We start from the raw sequence: 15,352 nt of genomic DNA, 5'->3' as shown, positions 1-15,352 counted from the left end.
AGATCGGGCTTCTAAAAAATAAAGAAGCTAATAGTTAACTGTTAGCTAACTTCCTCCGGTCTTCATCCATAACAGTGGTTGCAGTGAAATCCCAAGCCACTACTGCCTGTGTCAACGCAAGTTAGAGTGAAGGCCTATACAGAAATGTCTGGCATTCTAGCGGCACCTTGTGGCCCCTGGCATTAAATCAGTTAACCACTTGAACCCTAGTGTCCATATTCTGAGAAATGTAGCCAAAAATAGCAGATCTACTAGCCCACCACACCTCGCAGCGTGAGGCGTTGTGAGCTTGTAGATCTGCTATTTTTGGCAAAGAGGTTTGGTGTAGAGGGGAAAAAGAGCGGACTAAGTTCAAAGTAAAAGGTCAGGTTTATTAAGTATTGAGGGTTCAAGTGGTTAAATATCTGAAAACACAAATTTACATGAATCCAACATACTCTGATAATTGTGCTGTCAAACAATGAAACTACCGGTATATGGAATCTATGAAAAGGTTGTTGGGGTCCCTGCTTCATCTCTGTCTCAACTAAGGGGTCCTTGGCCTGAACACGTTGAAGACAAGTTTATCCAGTCAGGAAACAAATGCACTGACACCAGTATGAGATGTGGCTGGTAGGGCTAGTACAACGAGACAGACAAAGCGGCAGAGAGTTTCCAACAGACAACCACGGTTGCACTCACTGGAGACTATTGGATTTCAGTCAGTAATCACAGTTACTTCGGGGACAGACACAGCACATTATTTTTACGGGGAGTGGGGACTTTGATTGCATCACTTGCATGCACTGACTGTTGAAGACGCAGCCCTGAAACTTGTGCTTGTCTGCCACAATACCTCTGTGGCTCTGCCATGTAGCCAGAGAGTGTATCATTGAAAATAATGTCAGCACGCTGACAGTAACCACCGACAGTGCTTATTATATTTAGAATGTATCAATATTATTTCAGTTAAACCACCTTCTAATGCCTCTATGCTTTGCAAAACACACTAGAGTTGCACTGTACTCGAGTTATTTTACCATACACCAAATCAAAAATAGCCGATCTACAAGCTCACAATTCATCTTGTGGTGAGCTGGTAGATCGGCTATGTTTGGTGAATCTTCCCCCAGAATAGGGATGCTAGGGTTTGAGTGATAGAATGCCAAGTATAAAGGTTTATTTCAATTTGTCCTAATGGAAACGTCAGGATTCCGGACAGTATTTGTCATTATTCCAATAATAATAAACATGTGGCATTTGCATAAAGCAAGTATGTGTTTACTCCATGTTGATATGAGTATTAATACCCGTTATGGTGGATTTAGAAGAGATAAAACAACTATGTGATTAATTAGCGATTAATCATGATTAACTATGGACAATCATGCAATTAATCAGATTACATATTTTAATAGATCCACAGCCTTAGTTTTTTTTTTGTTTTTTTTTAGGTTTACTCCAATTGGTGGGTTAACAAAGTAGCCTTGGGGCAGCATTCTGCCAAGGTGCGTTCCACTTTATTATGTGCTCATAATGTCACTGTAATATTGTTCCTGTATAATGTCCTGCATTTGTTTTGTTTTATTTTAATGTTTAAACCCACCACACTGGTACAGAATGCTGCCACCAGGCTTCTGACTGGCACCCGGAGACGGGACCACATTACCCCGGTACTGGCCTCTCTCCACTGGCTGCCAGTCAGGTTCAGAACCGATTTAATTCTTTTTTAAATTGTATTTGTTTTTAAAGCTTTAAACGGACTAGCACCACCCTACATCCCAGAGCTACTCCCCCTACTGAGATCCTCTGACCAGAGGTTTCTAAAAGTTCCAAAGGCCAATCTAAGGCAAAAGGGTGACAGAGCTTTTCTGTGGCTGGCCCAACTCTGTGGAACAGCCTTCATCCATCCACTGTTAGGCTTGCCCCATCCCTGGACATTTTCAAGTCCCGGCACACCTCTTCACCCTGGCATTTGAGCCATAGACCCCCCCCTCCCCTCCCCTCCCCTCCCCGTGCCCTTTACCTGTCTACCTGTCACTGTTTTTATATCTTAAATGTTTTCGTTTTTTAGCTGTAGTTACAAGGTTTTAAATGTTTACAAATGTTTCTATTGCTTTTGCTTTGTATTGTATTTGCTTTTACTGTGTTTCTCATGATGTACAGCACTTTGGTCAACCTGGTTGTTTTTAAATGTGCTTTAATAAATAAATTGACTTGACTTGTATTAATAATGAATCAGGACTGAGCTCCTCCACTTTGATACCATGTCTACTAAGCATTAAGAGTAGTCTAACCAACTAACTGTGTGTGTGTGTGTGTGTGTGTGTGTGTGTGTGTGTGTGTGTGTGTGTGTGTGTGTGTGTGTGTGTGTGTGTGTGTGTGTGTGTGTGTGTGTGCTGTGAAACTAACCTACTTGAGTTGTTACTATGGTGTGGTGTGCCTCACTTGCTCATAATGTATGACATAAGAGAACTTTTGCTAATTGTGATGTCTTCACTGAGTTCCCCAACCCAGGTTTCAAGCTCTGCTACGAACCTCCCTTTAAAATGAAGACTTAAATGATGTTGGTGAAAATAACTGGCGTAGTCAGTAGTGTTATTTGCTGTGACCGTAGCTCCTGACCTGTTTGTTGATATTGTAACATCACATTGTGACATCACATTCCGTCCTTGTCCCTTGTATGCCCATATATGGAGATCCCTGATCTCTACATGTCTATAGCTAACCTATGACATCACATTGTTGTGACATCACATTTCGTCCTCGTCCCTTGTATGCCCATATATATGAAGATCCCTGATGTCATCAATATTAAGCCCATAGCTCGGAATGCACATATATCGGGCAAAATTAGATCTTATTCTGCATGGGTTTTCAGATTAAAAGGGCCCTGTACTGCCGTGAGGGGGGCCCATAGCTTAGGAGATTAGAGACCCCTGATATATTGGAAATGACAAAATACATATCGTCGTTGTCGGGTGTAAACCTCGTATCTCCAAGTTTCACATTTTAAAATGAAAAATGCAAAACGAACGGTTTTGGAAATACAAGGTTTTCACCCGACAATGACGATATAATAGCCTATGAATTTATAATACTGTCCCCAGTAGGGGGGCCCTTGGGTTTATTAAACCCATCAACCATATACAAATTACGCTTGTGCCATATATGGATATATTGTGTGTGTCCCATGAGGTCTTATGTGTTCTATAACATAAGACCTCTGTGATGTCAGAAGTCAGTAATATCCATATTTGGGAAAATTCTTCTGAGCTGAGAGCTTCCTCAACCTGCAATTTGTCCTCTCCCGAGATCAGGAGTGCTGAGTCATTAGTGAACAGGAACAGTTTGCAGTTACAGACAGCAATCATGTCGTTAATGTAAAGGAGGACAGTGACGTCCCTAGAATGCTACCTTGAGGAACACCGCAGTTCGCTATTATTCCTACCGTAGGAGACGGTGTGGGAAGGAGCGCTTCTTTTCCGTTCACCAGCGTCCGCTATACTCACCAGCGTCAGGGTTACTGAGATTAGGGTTAGGTTTAGGGTTAGGTTTAGGCATAGTTTTACTGAGGTTAGGGTTAGGTTTAGGCATAGTTTTACTGAGGTTAGGTTTAGGCATATTTTACTGAGGTTAGGGTTTGGGTTTGGGTTAGGTTTAGGCATAGGTTAACATTCACCCACGCGGTACAAGTGACCACAGCCGAGTGCTCCAGACCTCCGCTCCAGGCAATCACAAGCCGCACCTTCTAATTTATGCGACACTGTCTCCTACGGTAGGAATATTTGCCCGCAGTACACTAGGAGGGACGAGGACATGGTTCTGTTGATGTCAACCATTTGTTCTCTTCCCTCCAGGTAGGATTTCATCCAGTCTACTGATGTGCAAAACCATCAAAACCAATCCTTAGTTTATTCAGTAGAATTTAATGTTTTACTGTGTTGAATGCCTTTTGGAGGTCCAGCATGACCATGCAGCAGTATTTTCCCGAGTCTACTTCATGATTGATGTAGTCGGTCAGATACAGTAGACAAGTGTCAGTGGAGTGGGATGTTCTGAAGCCAGATTGGAATTCAAACAGCAGTTTATGCTCTGCGAGATAGCTGTTGCGCCCTGCATTGGAATTCCATCATGCACCGTCCAGCACCAAAATGTATATTGTATATATATTTAATATATATTTCAGCTACAACCAAAACATGCTTTATTATGTACACTAGGTATACAGACTATCAGGGGCGCTGGAACTCCCAAATCCCAAGGGGAGCTGAGCTTGGAGGAGTTCATGAAAATTCACGTTTTTTATCCGGTTTTGGGTTATTTTTATTACGGTTTCGGGTGCTTATCCCCACACAACAGTGTAACAAGGAGCTGCATAGTTACTCGTTATTTTAGCACACAGTGCAGCACGCACGCACGCACGCACGCACGCACACACACACACACACACATAAATACATGTAATACGCACATAAATACATGTAAAAAAAATAAAAATAAATGCACAAATAAATAAATAAATGTAAAAATATATGCAAAAATAAATAAATGAATAAATATATATACAAATAAATATATACATAAATAAATGCAAAAATAAATATATAAATACTTAAATAAATAAATAGACAAATACATAAAATAGTACATAAATATATACATTTAATTATATATTTTTACATTTCTTTGCACATTTATTTATTTATTTTTGCTTTTCTGTATTTATTTATTCATTTATTTATTAATTAATTTATTTTGAATAGTGACATTTTTTGTCCTTTTCGTCCGGAAAACAACTTAAAAAAACAGGGTTTTTGTCTCAGGGGTGAAGTATAGCCTACCTTTGATGTTTGTAACTGCTCCTACACGTATTAAAATAGTGTAACTCTAACTGTTGGAAAAGTTTGGTTAATATTATTAATATAATATTAATATAGTGTTGTGTACCAATTTTGTCAAATGGTCAAACTACTGTACATAATAGATCATCTATTAATTGTGCTGTTTGCCACTCTGTGTTCCAAAACAAAACCCTGTTGTTCTAACTGTAGCCCCAGCCAATAAACCGACCCGCAAACGCCCTGCCAATCGAGCTCAGCTCTATTGGCACAGTGGTTTGTGAGTCGGAGCGTCGCCAGCGTCAGGGTTTCTGAGGTTAGGTTTAGGTTTAGGCATAGTTTTACTGAGGTTAGGGCTAGGTTTAGGCATAGTTTTACTCTGTTTATGACGGCAAGAGCCGTCAACAACAAAATTACACCACCACTTCAATAACTCTGTTGTGTTCTGTCCACTAATGAAGGCAAGAGGTGATCACTCGTCACAATATTACATCATCATGATAGGCCCCTCCTATTGTCTTGACTATATAAAAATGTCATGTCAACTGTCTATCATGAGAGAGCAATGGGTGAACCACTGACTTGCTGTATGATTGAACTTTGTTAATACAACTATTTAAAACAGACTTCTTGGTGTGCTGCCTCTTCTTGACTCTATTGTGTTTTATTCTGGGCGGAAGCTGAGTCTTCTGGAAATGGTTTACTTTCTAAAGAAATTAATTAATTTACCTATCACTAACTATTTTTATCATATTTCATTCAGGGATTTCTTGCTTGTTTTTCTGACAATGTAGCCTATACAAATATTAAAAAATAATATTTCTAAAAAATAAAATCATATAGACTATTTCAAAAGGTTTTCCATTTTTTGAAATATTTATTGTAAATGGGATTATTACCCGAGCCGCACTCCAGTCAGTGAACAGCATTTATCTACCGGTCACATTTCACATAATATCCTCATATATCTGACTATTTTGCGCAATAACCGCCTGTCTCAAATAACCGCCAGAGCTGTCTGCTGCTCTCTGCGCAGCATCATTCATTATCATTACTGTCTGAAAAGTCGCTACAATGCAAAGTTTGCGTGAGTACTTTAATGGCATGGTGATGGAGAAATCACAATAAAGACTGGATCAGAATCACTACTGCCCGCCAGGGGCATAGTTCTGCCGATTTAAAATGACTCCAATACGGAACTAAAACTTCCTATGATTGGCCGCTAGTTGCGCTGTTTTCCCCCCCGGCCGGTCGCAAAAAGAATTTCCCACCAGGGGTGGGCTGGCCATCTGGCATACAGGGCATTTGCCCGGTGGGCTGGTAGGCTAGGGGGCTGGGGGAGCTGGTGTAAAAGAAAAAAGAATAAATAGCCAAAGTTCTGACACATTTTGGCACTAATCATGTTCATACTCCACTTGTTGGTGGTGAGAACTGTATGCTAACTTATACAATTTAAGGATTGTGTAGTTATCATTTGTTGTCTGTAAAAGTTGTGGTATTAAACACTTAATACAGTGTATTTATATGTGCCGCCCTCGACCGGTAGAGTATCTTCGCGCGCTGGTTGTGGGGGCTGGTCTGGCCAAGATGCCAGGGCTGAATTTTAGTCCCAGTCCGTCCCTGTGTGGCTGTGTCCCACCATTGGATCCCATTCATTTTCCCCTTTCGTTTTCTAACCTTAATTAGCATTTTCATGAATACTGTATGGTTCCTATCGCTAGTTAAAAAATGCCTTTCAATCACCATCATATTCGTTTTGTCGAAATGTGGTCCAATGTATTTTAAAATAAATGATAAAGTTGCGGGGGGGGGGGGGGGGGCGTGGCCAACTAAACTGATACCAGCCGGCTGTGTTCTTCTTCGTGTGCTGTATTTCGGGAGGCTCCGACCACATTCTCCCATCCCTGCGTTGCACGTGACCGTTGGCAGCCAATACCCAGCTGGCACGCCACGTCAGTACAACGTTGGGACAACGTTGCAATGTTGGATGACCATTGGATTTTGGTTGTAAATGAAAGTTTGTCTGACGTCCTAACCTAACGTTGGTTAGACGTCATAACCTGATGTTGCTTTGACGTCGTAACCTGATGTTGGTTTGACATCTTAAACTAACGTCGATTTAACGTTAATCTCTGATGTTACATAGACGTTGATTAAAGGTTAGACTCCCAACGTTGGATACCAGTTGTATTTTCGTTGTAAATTAAAGTTTGTCTGACGTCATAACCTAATGTTGGTTAGACGTCATAACCTGATGTTGGTTTGACATCTTAAACTCACGTTGATTTAATGTTAATATCTGATGTCAGCAAGAACCGTGGAAGACTGCGTCCCGTCTGAAGACGGGTCTTATGACCCGTCTGATGCCGCGTCAGTGCTTAAATAGCGGTCAAGACGCAGCTTTGCGTTCAGGACGGAGCTGCCGCGGCTCAAGACGCGATTCTCGGTTTCAATCACGTCTTTGCGTCTTCTAGACGCGAAACCGCGGCTCAAGACGCGATTCTCGGTTTCAATCACGTCTTTTAACCTCAAAGACGCGGCTTGGACACTACAATCGCGTCTTTGATAAGACGGGGCTTGGAATCGCGTCTGGCTGGAACTCGGTGTGGCCGCTAAGGAGACATGTAACCCGCAAAGTCTGCTGTGTGCTGTCCTTGTATCTATTAGATACATTTTAGTATTATTTATTGTCAATGGAACATGCTATATTCTACCATATTGTCGGCATTATAGTGTGTCATAACGTTTTTAGTGCGAAAATATATCTTTTCGTTTTTTTTTTTTTTAGCATTTAAAAAAAAAGGCAGGTTATATCTGCCTGGATTCATGGCACAGAGCAGAACGTTTAGCTCAGTCGCTAGAGCGGCCGCCCCGTTGACCGGAGGTTGCCGGTTCGATCCCCGCCTCAGTCACTCTTTATTTCTAAGCACTGTGAAACACGTTTTCTTGCGGCTCCAGACGCGAATCTCGTTTCAATCACGTCTTTGAGCCAAAAGACAGGGCTTGGACCGCGTCTTTGAGCCCAATAAGACGGGGCTTGGACACTACAATCGCGTCTTTGGGGGCTTGGACCGCGTCTTTGAGCCCAAAGACGGGGCTTGGACACTACAATCGCGTCTTTGATCCCAAAGACGTGGCTTGGAGGCTACCGCGTCTGGCTGGAACTCGGAGCGGAGTCAAGTTCATTGAAAATAACGGGGCCGTATGTTTTGACGCGGCGCCTCCGTGCGGCCGCTGTGTCTAGTGTGTGTTCCCCTTCAGACGTCTGCTGTCTGCTCTCCGTGAAAAAAAAAAAAAAAGGGTGTCTATTGTATGTATTTTTTGATGGAGAATTCAAATATTACCTTCTTTTTTGCATAGGACAACTCTAACCTGCATCAATTGGTATTTTATAATTGCCAATTGTACCCTATCCATCTAAAAAACAAATTGGATGTCTATTGTAGGTATTTTTTGATGGAGAATTCAAATATGACCTTCTTTTTTGCATAGGACAACTCTAACCTGCATCAATTGGTATTTTATAATTGTCAATTGTACCCTATCCATCAAAAAAAACAAATTGGATCTCTATTGTATGTATTTTTTGATGGAAAATTCAAATATTACCTTCTTTTTTAGATAGGACAACTCTAACCTGCATCAATTGGTATTTTATAATTGCCAATAGTACCCTATCAATCAAAAAACAAACAAATTGGATCTCTATTGTATGTATTTTTTGATGGAAAATTAAAATATTACCTTCTTTTTTAGATAGGACAACTCTAACCTGCATCAATTGGTGCATCAACCTTCTATCTATCTATCTATCTATCTATCTATCTATCTATCTATCTATCTATTTATACTTCACCTTTAGTCAAGAAGAGAGTTCAGCCTCAGGAACTTGCACACCTGGAACTGTGTCATGACTGTGTCATGGAGCTAAGCAGAACTATGTTAAATACTCACAATGAGTCTGATGATCTGATGATCAACAATAGACAGAAACTGGATAATGCTTTGTTAACTGTCCCACCTAAGTCCCTGCTAGTCTGAACAAATCACCTTCCCTCTCATAACACTACTACTACTACTACTACTACTACTACTACTACTACTACTACTACTACTACTACTACAACATTTATATAAAGCTGCTCTTGCATTTGAATTCAAGTCTGACACAAGTTAAGGTTAACTTAGGTAGTAGTTAATTTTGCTGGCTTTTGTGTGTGAGTGTGTAGGCCCACAAATTATTATAATTGTCTGTCATTAAGTGACTCAAAGGGAGACGTCTAATGGGTGTTTATTATTTTAATATTAACTGTGGGAAGATTATATATATTTTATTTTGCACTTACAGTGTTGTGATATTATTCCTGAAGGAAGAGGGGTATTTTCACAGCCCAGGCTTTGAACCTAAATGCTGTTTACATGCTCTATAAATATTTATTTCTATATAAAACTCAGTTGTGTGGAGTTATTGTGTGCCTTTTCTTGTAGCTAAAGAGTCCATTTGTTCACTAGACATTAAGTCAAGGTTACTATTTTGAGTTGAAGCCAAGTGTTTTATTACTTTGTGGTTTAACATTATTTAAAAGGCAAATTCATTGTTATGGTTACTTTAGAAGACTGCTTTTGCATTCATGAGTTAAAAAGAGAGCCAAGCTAATTCAAAGAGTTAAGTTAAAGGAACACAAAACGTGACTTAACTCACAGCTGCCATTGGACAGACAGTTATAACATACTCTTATCTTTCACAGAACAGACAATTATCATTTATTTTATCTATTTGAGACATGTAGCTGCTCTAGGGGAAATAGAGCATTAATTTGGGATCAGCCTATTCAATTGATAATGACCAATGGGTGCCAGTTTCTAAGTAGTTTAGCATATTACCATAACAATATATGTGGCCACATGGATATTGCCCACTCAACTCGTAATCTACAGAAATGTCCACCACATCACACAGTATAAAACCTAGTAGAGAAATCTGCCTTCTCCTGTATTGTATTAGTGACATTCATTAATAAATAGTAAAATAACAGGACAGAGCAGAACAGGCCTCTGCTGTGTCTTTATTATGGGTGCATTCCAATGCAAATGGATACTCTGGAACAATCTGAAACAATGTATCTTTCCTGAGGCTGTTATAATGAACACAAACAGATCAGAACGTAATTTAACATTAACCAGTTACATTTATCATACAACAATGTAAGGGATGGATTCCTTTCTATTGTGTGAGTTACTTAAATGCTGATCAATATGTGAATCTGGCTCTTATCAGGTGGGTGTTTTCTCTCCCTGTCCTGTGCTGTCCTCAGTTAAACCAAGACAGTGCTGTTGTCACCAATGTGGAAAAAGCTTCAGCTCAATTTATTATCTCAAAGTAGACCAGAAAATACACACAGGAGAGAAACGCTTGTGATCTTTTAGCAAAATACTTCCCACATTGTTCACAGCTGAATGGCTTCTCTCCTGTGTGTATTTTCTGGTCTACTTTGAGAGTATCCATCCATGTCTAGGCCACATATATTGTTATGGTAATATGCTAAACTACTTAGAAACTGGCACCCATTGGTCATTATCAATTGAATAGGCTGATCCCAAATTAATGCTCTATTTCCCCTAGAGCAGCTACATGTCTCAAATAGATAAAATAAATGATAATTGTCTGTTCTGTGAAAGATAAGAGTATGTTATAACTGTCTGTCCAATGGCAGCTGTGAGTTAAGTCACGTTTTGTGTTCCTTTAACTTAACTCTTTGAATTAGCTTGGCTCTCTTTTTAACTCATGAATGCAAAAGCAGTCTTCTAAAGTAACCATAACAATGAATTTGCCTTTTAAATAATGTTAAACCACAAAGTAATAAAACACTTGGCTTCAACTCAAAATAGTAACCTTGACTTAATGTCTAGTGAACAAATGGACTCTTTAGCTACAAGAAAAGGCACACAATAACTCCACACAACTGAGTTTTATATAGAAATAAATATTTATAGAGCATGTAAACAGCATTTAGGTTCAAAGCCTGGGCTGTGAAAATACCCCTCTTCCTTCAGGAATAATATCACAACACTGTAAGTGCAAAATAAAATATATATAATCTTCCCACAGTTAATATTAAAATAATAAACACCCATTAGACGTCTCCCTTTGAGTCACTTAATGACAGACAATTATAATAATTTGTGGGCCTACACACTCACACACAAAAGCCAGCAAAATTAACTACTACCTAAGTTAACCTTAACTTGTGTCAGACTTGAATTCAAATGCAAGAGCAGCTTTATATAAATGTAGTAGTAGTAGTAGTAGTAGTAGTAGTAGTAGTAGTAGTAGTAGTAGTAGTGGTAGTAGTAGTGTTATGAGAGGGAAGGTGATTTGTTCAGACTAGCAGGGACTTAGGTGGGACAGTTAACAAAGCATTATCCAGTTTCTGTCTATTGTTGATCCCTCCCCCCACCACCACTCTGATTGGTCCATCAGACTCATTGTGAGTATTTAACATAGTTCTGCTTAGCTCCATGACACAGTCATGACACAGTTCCAGGTGTGCAAGTTCCTGAGGCTGAACTCTCTTCTTGACTAAAGGTGAAGTATAAATAGATAGATAGATAGATAGATAGATAGATAGATAGATAGATAGATAGATAGAAGGTTGATGCACCAATTGATGCAGGTTAGAGTTGTCCTATCTAAAAAAGAAGGTAATATTTTAATTTTCAATCAAAAAATACATACAATAGAGATCCAATTTGTGTTTTTTTTTATTGATAGGGTACTATTGGCAATTATAAAATACCAATTGATGCAGGTTAGAGTTGTCCTATGCAAAAAAGAAGGTCATATTTGAATTCTCCATCAAAAAATACCTACAATAGACATCCAATTTGTTTTTTAGATGGATAGGGTACAATTGGCAATTATAAAATACCAATTGATGCAGGTTAGAGTTGTCCTATGCAAAAAAGAAGGTAATATTTGAATTCTCCATCAAAAAATACATACAATAGACACCCTTTTTTTTTTTTTTTCACGGAGAGCAGACAGCAGACGTCTGAAGGGGAACACACACTAGACACAGCGGCCGCACGGAGGCGCCGCGTCAAAACATACGGCCCCGTTATTTTCAATGAACTTGACTCCGCTCCGAGTTCCAGCCAGACGCGGTAGCCTCCAAGCCACGTCTTTGGGATCAAAGACGCGATTGTAGTGTCCAAGCCCCGTCTTTGGGCTCAAAGACGCGGTCCAAGCCCCCAAAGACGCGATTGTAGTGTCCAAGCCCCGTCTTATTGGGCTCAAAGACGCGGTCCAAGCCCTGTCTTTTGGCTCAAAGACGTGATTGAAACGAGATTCGCGTCTGGAGCCGCAAGAAAACGTGTTTCACAGTGCTTAGAAATAAAGAGTGACTGAGGCGGGGATCGAAGCGGCAACCTCCGGTCAACGGGGCGGCCGCTCTAGCGACTGAGCTAAACGTTCTGCTCTGTGCCATGAATCCAGGCAGATATAACCTGCCTTTTTTTTTAAATGCTAAAAAAAAAAAAACGAAAAGATATATTTTCGCACTAAAAACGTTATGACACACTATAATGCCGACAATATGGTAGAATATAGCATGTTCCATTGACAATAAATAATACTAAAATGTATCTAATAGATACAAGGACAGCACACAGCAGACTTTGCGGGTTACATGTCTCCTTAGCGGCCACACCGAGTTCCAGCCAGACGCGATTCCAAGCCCCGTCTTATCAAAGACGCGATTGTAGTGTCCAAGCCGCGTCTTTGAGGTTAAAAGACGTGATTGAAACCGAGAATCGCGTCTTGAGCCGCGGTTTCGCGTCTAGAAGACGCAAAGACGTGATTGAAACCGAGAATCGCGTCTTGAGCCGCGGCAGCTCCGTCCTGAACGCAAAGCTGCGTCTTGACCGCTATTTAAGCACTGACGCAGCATCAGACGGGTCATAAGACCCGTCTTCAGACGTGGACGCAAAGGTCAGCGGCTGTCTCTCAGACTCCCAACGTTGGATACCAGTTGTATTTTCGTTGTAAATGAAAGTTTGTCTGACGTCATAACCTAACGTTGGTTAGACGTCATAACCTGATGTTGGTTTGACATCTTAAACTCACGTTGATTTAATGTTAATCTCTGATGTTACATAGACGTTGAATAAAGGTTAGACTCCAACGTTGGATGTTGAAAATGAAAGTTTGTCTGACGTCATAACCTAACGTTGGTTAGACGACATAACCCGATGTTGGTTTGATGTCATAACCTGATGTTGGTTTGACATCTTAAACTAACGTTGATTTAATGTCAATCTCTGATGTTACGTAGACGTTGATTAAAGGTTAGACTCCCAACGTTGGATACCAGTTGTATTTTGATTAAAATTAAAGTTTGATTGACGTCATAACCTGATGTTGGTTTGACATCCTAAACTAACGTTGATTTAACGTCAATCTCTGATGTTATGTAGACGTTGATTAAAGGTTAGACTCCCAACGTTGGATACCAGTTGTATTTTGGTTGATCAAAGTTTGATTGACGTCATGACCCAACATTGGTTTGATGTCAATCTCTGATGTCATGTAGACATTGATTAAAGGTTAGACTCCCAATGTATTTTTGTTGAAAGGTAAATCGGATTGACGTCATAAGGCAAACATTGATTTGATGTAAGCATCTGATGTTATCTTGACATTGAATTTTGGTTGGTCTCCTAACGTTGGATAACAGTTATTTTAGTTGAATAAAATTGGACTGACATAATCCAACGTCAGCTTGATGTTAATCTCAGACGTTATGTAGACGATTACTGGTTCAACTCCAAATTTGGATAAAAGTTCTAATTTGGTTAAATGAACATAACCCAACGTTGGCAAGACGTCATCCTCCAATGTTGGTTAGACATGTAAGCAAGAGGTGCATTGCTGTCAAAACCCAACATTAGGTTGACATCAATGACCAAAATTTGACATGCAAAACATCAGATGGCCGTGAAAACCAACGCTAACCTCACATCAACTTCCAACATTAGACAAACATGAGAAAATAATAGTTAACACAATTCACAAAAAGCTACATTTCAACCCCAGAAAATGGTGAAAAGTGATGAGTCATAAAAAAAAAAGTTAAAAAAAAGGTGATGATTCATCACTTTTCACCGTTTTCTGGGTCTGAATTTTTGCCCAAGGAATGTTTTTCATGCAAAACAAATGCTTGCAATGGATTTCTGCTAACTTTTTTGTCCTAAAATAATGTATTTTAAATGTATGGAAATAAAGTCCAAAACATTGACTTAATTTCTATACATGAGAGACTTAATTTCAGGACGACTTCTGACTGTCTAAAGATGTTAAAGATGTGATTTCAGGACGTCCAAACACATTAGTTAAGATAGTTGGACATCCAGATCAGGTAATTTTTATTGACTGGCCCCATTGTACACACCAACTGAAATGATTAATCTGTCCTATGCAGGGATCAAGATCTGTACAACAAAAATCTATTTGCAAGATAATAAGTACTAATTGTCAGGTAATGGACGGACCACATACACACATTTAGTCCTAATGGGTGTGTCTGCAGCTCCATCTGGATGGCGCACCTAAAATACAGCTGGAGCGCCTAACAAAGCGTGCACACTTCAAAGATGGATCCCCACATATGTCTGACTGATTTCAACATCTGTGTGTAAAATGTTACTATCAAGAAAAATGTAGCTCTCAGAAGACAAGTCCTAACAATTACAATTTGTGTAGAGGGGAAAAAAGAGCAGACAAATTACAGCGTGACATTTTTACTAAGTATTCTGAAAATACACATTAACATGAATAAACCAGCATGCACAACGTAGTGTTCTCAAACAAGTCTATGAACCCATGTATACAATCTATTATAAGTATAGCTCTTTTACTGCCAACAATGTAATTGGTGTTTACCACATATTCTTCTGAAAATAGAAATCAACATGAATCAAATATACACAACATAAAAACAATGCTTTCAAACAAGTCTATGAACCCATCTATAAAATAAAAATGTTTAATCTGCAGCACTATGCCCCCCCTCCCCCATATACACATTATGCAGAATTGTACCCACCCCCACCCTCTCCCAGGGGCATGTTACAGGTGGTCCCCTGCAGCCAGACATATCTGTGACTCTGTGGCGGTAGGCTCAGACTTCATGACAGCCACTAAAAGAAGAAGGAAAAAAAACACACACACACACACACACACACACAAAGAAAATACATGTAAAATAGATAAATGCAGTTGCCACTGACATTTACTTTAGATGAGTAGATAAAAAAGATACGTATATGGCATGAGCTTTGAGCACAAATAGGGATCAGACATGACGTCAGACATATTCTATTATGAGAGAATGTAACTGTTGATACTGGTTTGTCTTCAATAAGCATCTTGTTTGTTTCCATCTTGTTGATGGCTTTTACTGTCACTGTGAGAGGCAAGGGATATGATCGTGCCACCAAATCTACAATCCTAAAATGTAACAAAGCTTATAGAG

This window comes from Nannobrachium achirus (genome assembly GCF_963921795.1).
Source record: "Nannobrachium achirus genome assembly, chromosome: 17".
Lineage (NCBI taxonomy): Eukaryota > Metazoa > Chordata > Actinopteri > Myctophiformes > Myctophidae > Nannobrachium > Nannobrachium achirus.
This window is presented reverse-complemented; position numbering follows the sequence as displayed.